General features: G+C 45.1%; 1 long non-coding RNA gene across 1 annotated transcript in view; it reads left to right on the forward strand.

The window, feature by feature from the left end:
• The window catches only part of LOC140484761 (uncharacterized), a 53,466-nt gene that overhangs the window by 27,033 nt on the left and 20,218 nt on the right, over positions 1–6,215 (forward strand). The window lies entirely within an intron of this gene.

Below are 6,215 nucleotides of genomic sequence, written 5' to 3' on the forward strand. Positions count from 1 at the left end.
TGATAATGGTGATGAAGCATCTGAGAACAAATCCACCAGCTCAGCGAGCACACAACCTGATCCACAACCTGAGCTGCATATCTTTTCCAGAATTTCAAAGTTAGTACAAATGCCAGACCAGAAGTGTTGAAATAAAATTCTTGAACGTTTACTTAAAGCTGAGTACATTTAAGCTCAAATGGATAAGAACTCAGAGAGAAGCTATTTGAAGTTCCATTCGAGAAGTTGAAGTTACAAGTGACTTAAACCCTGCTAAGGTTTTATATACAAGGACTCTGGTGTGACTACTGTACATGTGGTGTTTATGGTATTGTTGCAAAAGCAATTTTGTTTCTTTTCAGTTTTCAAAGGAGTTTGGTGTTATGGGATTGTACATTTACTGCAGTTTTAAAAATATTTTGAATTTGTATCCAAAAAAGCGTTTTGATTTATTCTATTTTACCTTCATCTCTTTTGTTGATAAACTCTTGTTTTACTGTTCAAGCAGGATCTAAAGCACAATGTGCTTATGTTTCAATGAGAGGCCACTTTGTTAAAACTAAAACAAATCAAAATATGAGCTATCCAGCAAGTATACTATAGAGAAAATATTTGATTGGCCATATGATGAACTGGGTAAAATAAATTCATGTTGTGACTTGTGTAGTAGTGCGACTAGAGACTGTGCACATTCCCATCTCGAACAGAAAGTGTGAAAACTGCCTGAGTGTTTACCACATCACAGAAATAACATTTCAAAACTTAGCATTTTGGTGACAAATGACATTCGTACATTCTGAGATCCTGAAAGGGGCTGCGAATAAATATAAGTCTTTCTTTCACAGTAGATTATTCCCTTTCAATTTCAAAACTTATTCTTGTTGTGTTTCAATCTGCTGTCCTGATCCCAATAACTGACTTCTCATGTGGATAATGATCCAGAATTTAACACTGCAGTATTACAGTATCTGTTTAAGACAGAACATCGGTGAAATAACTCCATGAAGGTCGGGATCCCGTCACCAAGTCACCCTTAATTTACACATACGAAGTACACCACACTGACCCAGCTCACTCAGAGCCAGCTCCTATAGTGAACAGAACCCCGATGTTCCTGGTTATATCTATCAGCCAGGACTCCCTAATTAGACCAGGTTAACAGCCCCGAACGAAGAACTCATATTTTACAAGGTCCAACTGGCTGACCTCATTCCAATCTCTACATTTCTCCCCATCCAAGTCCTGCGATGTAGGACTGTTCCTCTTCCTGTAACTTCTCCTGGGGCATTTTCGCACCAGACCTGGTTCCTCCAACACTCCCTTGGGTACTGGCAGTGTGAACTGGATCATAGCCCCCTCTTGTGTCCTGAGCATCTTGTCTGAAATTCATCTTCTTCAGACAGTAATGGCATCGAGGCTGTGACATCTGCCATGTCCATCTCGTCTTCAGAGGTTTTTTTGACACTAGGCAGTGCAGGAGAACCCACAGGTTCGGACAGTCTTGCCGGATGTTCCGAGCCAGATAGGTTTTGCTCCTGTTGCGTTTGTGAGGTTGCAGCTTTCACATGCTTGTACAGGACCGCCTCTCCAACCTGAACTTGGTATGTCACAGGTCCTGACCTCATGTTGACCATGTCTCTTATCCATGCAGGGCCACTCGACACCCAACTTCGTCCCCTGAAGTAAACTGCCTTTCTCACTTTGAGGCGTCTTGAGTCTGGAATTGATGTTCCTGAGGCCATTTCACCCTCTCCATTCCCAGGTCTGGGAAGATTAGATTTAATCTCGCACTTTGTCTTCTCCACATCTGCAAAGCTGTTGGAGGTATCCTTGTAGTGGCGTGAGGGATGGTCCTTTAATCAAACAGGAACCGGGACAGTTGTTTTCAAGTGAAGCTTTAGGCTATTCCTTTAACGCTATCCTCAAAATTTGTTTGCTCCTTCCGCCACACCATTGGATGACAGATGGTATGGAGCTGTCCTTACATGGTGAGTGCCATTCAACTTTGAGCAATACTTGAATTCCCTGCTGGTAAATGATGGCCTGTTGTCTGTGACCAACACCTCTGGGTTAGTATTGCAAAACATTCACCCAACTTTCCAGTTGTTGTCCCATGTCTGATGAATGAACTCTAAGCATGTCCACAATGAATCCACAATGACTAAAAGCATCAAACCCATGAAAGGACCGGCATAGTTGATATGTAACTGTGTTCGGGGTTTACCCGGCCATTCCCACAAACGTGGAGGAGCTACTGGCAGTACTTTCTGTTTTTGTTGGCACTCTGGGGACTGTACCACGAACACAGCAATGCTGGCATCCAATCCTGATCACCAGGTGCAACTTTTCACCAGCATCTTCATTTTGGGAACCATTGGATAACTCTGGTAGACTTCAACCAGTATCTGGCAGCCACCTTTGCTCGCAACAATCACTCTTGCTCCAGTAAGAATATGCCATCCTGTACCGTGGTCTTGTCTCGACAGGTCCAGGAGGGTTTCATTTCTGGTTATGATGATCCTTTCGTTTTCCCATCACTACCAACAGGATCTTTTTGTGTCCATAGTCTGATGTTGTAAGTGATGACCAGAAAGTTTAAAAACATAACGGACTCTTCCCCGGTAGCACCACTAATGAAGTATCTGTCAGTGGGAAGCGGCTGAAGTTATCGGCATCTGTCACTTGGCCTCCCAGATGGTATTCCAACTTGTAATTGTACCCGCTTAGAATAAGAGCCTCCCACTGAATTTGACCTGAAGCTATTGGTGGCATGGTCCTGTCTTCTTTAAGCAGCCCCAGTGGGGGTTTGTGGTCCATAAAGGTATTGGTGGAACATTCTCATGCTAAAGATGATCGACAAACCTTCTAACTGGATCATTCATCTGAAATTCTCAATGAAGACAATAAGATGGCAAGTCACTGGGGTAGCAATGGAATGAACCAAGATAGAAAGACAACCGTTTTGTTTCAACAATTCACAATGTTAAGTGTGCTGTCTGAATACACAGCCATTGCCACAGAGTTAATTTTTACTCTTCTTTCCAATTTACCTTCTGAAGGTTATTTGCCGTACTTTTACATTTTTCCTCTAGAGCAGGTTTATACACTGGTGGACAAACAAATGTATTTGCTGTAAGTCTATGGAGGCCCCAGTGACATCACCACCTCTGTGATGCTTGAGTTCTCCTTCCTCCAAACTTCTCTCTCAATTTCTCCTTCTCTGCTGAAGCTGATGCTGGTGAAATTCATCTTGAGCAATGCTGATGTGGTGGGTTGTACACCAGGAGAACAATTGTGATCACCAACTTTTCTTCATTTGTATTGCAAGGACAATCTCCTTCCCCTCTCAGTTTTACTGGTTTTGATAGAGACATGAATGGATTGATAAATGGGGAGCTCTCATTTCTTGTTTGCAAAAGACGCATGCATCTTCTATTTGAATAGGCATCCAGGAACTCAGTTTAACATCTCATTTGAAAAATGGCATCCCCTGACCTATGCTAAAGCCTTAATTAAGATGATCATTTTAAAATTCAGAGACGGACTTAAATCTGTAACTTCTGATCAGGGTCAAGAGATGAGAACATTAGCACTGAATAGTATTATAGCTACCTGTATTTCTGTTAAATAAAACGAAATCAGTAAAAGCCAATATTGTTGGGCCTGTGGTCTTGATTGTGCATACTTATGCTAATATGACTGTGTGCTATTGTTTTATTGAGTCTTGAGCACTTTAACTGAGCAAACATCCACCACTGTTCATTAATGTGTGAGGGGCTTTTCCACTAAAACAACACATGTGGATAAGACAGTGCCACTGTAGCCACTTTAATGCCCTTGAGGAAAGGAAACTGCTGTCATTAATTGGTCTGGCCTGCATGTGACTCCACACCACAGCAATGTGGTTCAGTCTTAACTGCCCTCTGGCTAATTCGGGATAGGCAACAAACACTGGCCTCACCAGTGATGCCCTCGCCCTGTGAATGGGTAAATTTAAAAATCCTTACACTAATTGGTGATTTCAATTGACTAACACTGACTTAATGTTTCACGATGTGACACAGCTGCACAATATTCAGAAGACCATTTATTCCCCCCTTGCTAAGATCACTGAACTCCTCTGCCTCAGCTCCTTTTGCAACTGAAGCCTTTTATGCTTTTGTTAACCTTAGACTTGACAATTCCAACATTCGGTGAAAGTGAGGACTGCAGATGCTGGAGATTAGAGTCAAGAGTGATGGTGGAAAAGCACAGCAGGTCAGGCAGCATCCGAGGAGCAGGAGAATTGATGTTTCTGGCAAAAGCCCTTCATCAGGAATGAGTTTGGGAACCTTGGGTGTGAAGAGATAAATGGGAGGGGCGTGGGGCTGGGTGGGGGAAGGTAGCCGAGAGTGCAATAGGTGGATGGAGGTGGGGGTAAAGGTGATCGGTCAGGAAGGAGGGTGGAGTGGATAGGTGGGAAGGATGTTTAACAGCTGGGACAGGTCATGAGGACGGTGCTGAGCTGGAAGGTTGGAACTGGGGTAAAGTGGGGGGAGGGGAATTGAGGAAACTGGTGAAATCCACATTGATGCCCTGGGGGTTGAAGGGTCCCGAGGCACAAGATGAGACGTTCTCAGTGGAGTGGGAGGGGGAGTTGAAATGGTCAGCCATGGGTGGTGGGGTTAATTGGTGCAGGTGTCCCAGAGATGTTCTCTGAAGTGCTGTGCGAGAAGGTGTCCAGGAGACCGCATCGGGAGCATTGGATACAGTAAATGACAAGTGGAAGTACAGGTGAAACTTTGATGTATGTGGAAGGGTCTTTTGGAGCCTTGGATGGAGATGAGGGGGAAGGTGAGGGCGCAGGCTTTGCAATTCCTGTGGTGGCAGGGGAAGGTGCCAGGATGGGACTGTGGGTTGTTGGGAGGGCGTGGACCTGACCAGGTAGTCGTGAAGGGAACAGTCATTGCGGAAAGCGGATAGGGTTGGGGAGGGAAATCTATCCCTGGTGGTGGGGTCTGTTTGTAGGTGGCGGAAATGGCGGAGGATGATGCATTGCATGCGAAGGTTGGTGGGGTGGAAGATGAGGATCCAGGGAGGTTCTGTTCTTGTTGTGGTTGGAGGCGTAGGGTTCAAAGGCAGAGGTGCGGGACGTGGATGAGATGCAGTGGAGGGCATTATCAAGGAGTTGAGGTTATCTAAATCTCTGTGCTCAGGTCATAACAGGCACTGAAGCCAGTCATTCATCATTCATTCTGGCTGATCTATGTCGGCATCTGGTTCAGAAATTCCTTAAAATCCTTATTGTTGTTTTCAAATCACAATTTTGGCTGTCTCTATCTCTGTAACCTCTTCCAGCCCCACAAACCTCCAAAATAATAAGGGGAGATGATGGTGCTATAGTAATGTCAATGGCCTAGTAATCCAGAGGTACTTGTTAATGTTTTGGGGACCTTTGTTCCAATCCCACCAGTGGCATTTAATTCCAATTCGTAAGTCTGGAATGCAAAGCTACTTTCAGTCATGGTACCCATTGTTTGTTATTTTTTTTAAAAAATGGTTCATTAAAGTCCTTTAGGGAAAGAAATCTGCCATGCTTACTTGGTTTGGCCTACATGTGATTTCCAGATTCACAGCAATGTGGTTAACTCTTAACTGCCTCTGAAATGCCTCAACGAGCAGTGCATTTTATGCAAAAGTAAGGTGGGCATTGAATGCTGGCCTGGTCAGTGACATTTAAAGGAGAAAGTGAGGACTGCAGATGCTGGAGATCAGAGCTGAAAATGTGTTGCTGGAAAAGCGCAGCAGGTCAGGCAGCATCCAAGGAACAGGAGAATCGACGTTTCAGGCTAAGATAAAAGGTAGGGAGGAGGGGCTTGGGGGAGGGGCATTGGGAATGCGAAAGGTAGAGGGAGGTCAAGGTGAGGGTGATAGGCTGGAGTGGGGTGGGGGGCGGAGAGGTCAGGAAGAAGATTGCAGGTTAGGAAGGCGGTGCTGAGTTTGAGGGATTTGACTGAGACAAGGTGGGGGGAGGGGAAATGAGGAAATTGGAGAAATCTGAGTTCTCCAGTTTCCTCATTTCCCCTCCCCCCACCTTGTCTCAGTCAAATCCCTCGAACTCAGCATCGCCTTCCTAACCTGCAGTCTTCTTCCTGACCTCTCCGTCCCCACCCCACTCCGGCCTATCACCCTCACCTTGATCTCCCTCCACCTATTGCATTCCCAATGCCCCTCCCCCAAGTCCCTCCTCCCTACCT

Source organism: Chiloscyllium punctatum, chromosome 13 (assembly GCF_047496795.1).
Source record: "Chiloscyllium punctatum isolate Juve2018m chromosome 13, sChiPun1.3, whole genome shotgun sequence".
NCBI classification, from domain to species: domain Eukaryota; kingdom Metazoa; phylum Chordata; class Chondrichthyes; order Orectolobiformes; family Hemiscylliidae; genus Chiloscyllium; species Chiloscyllium punctatum.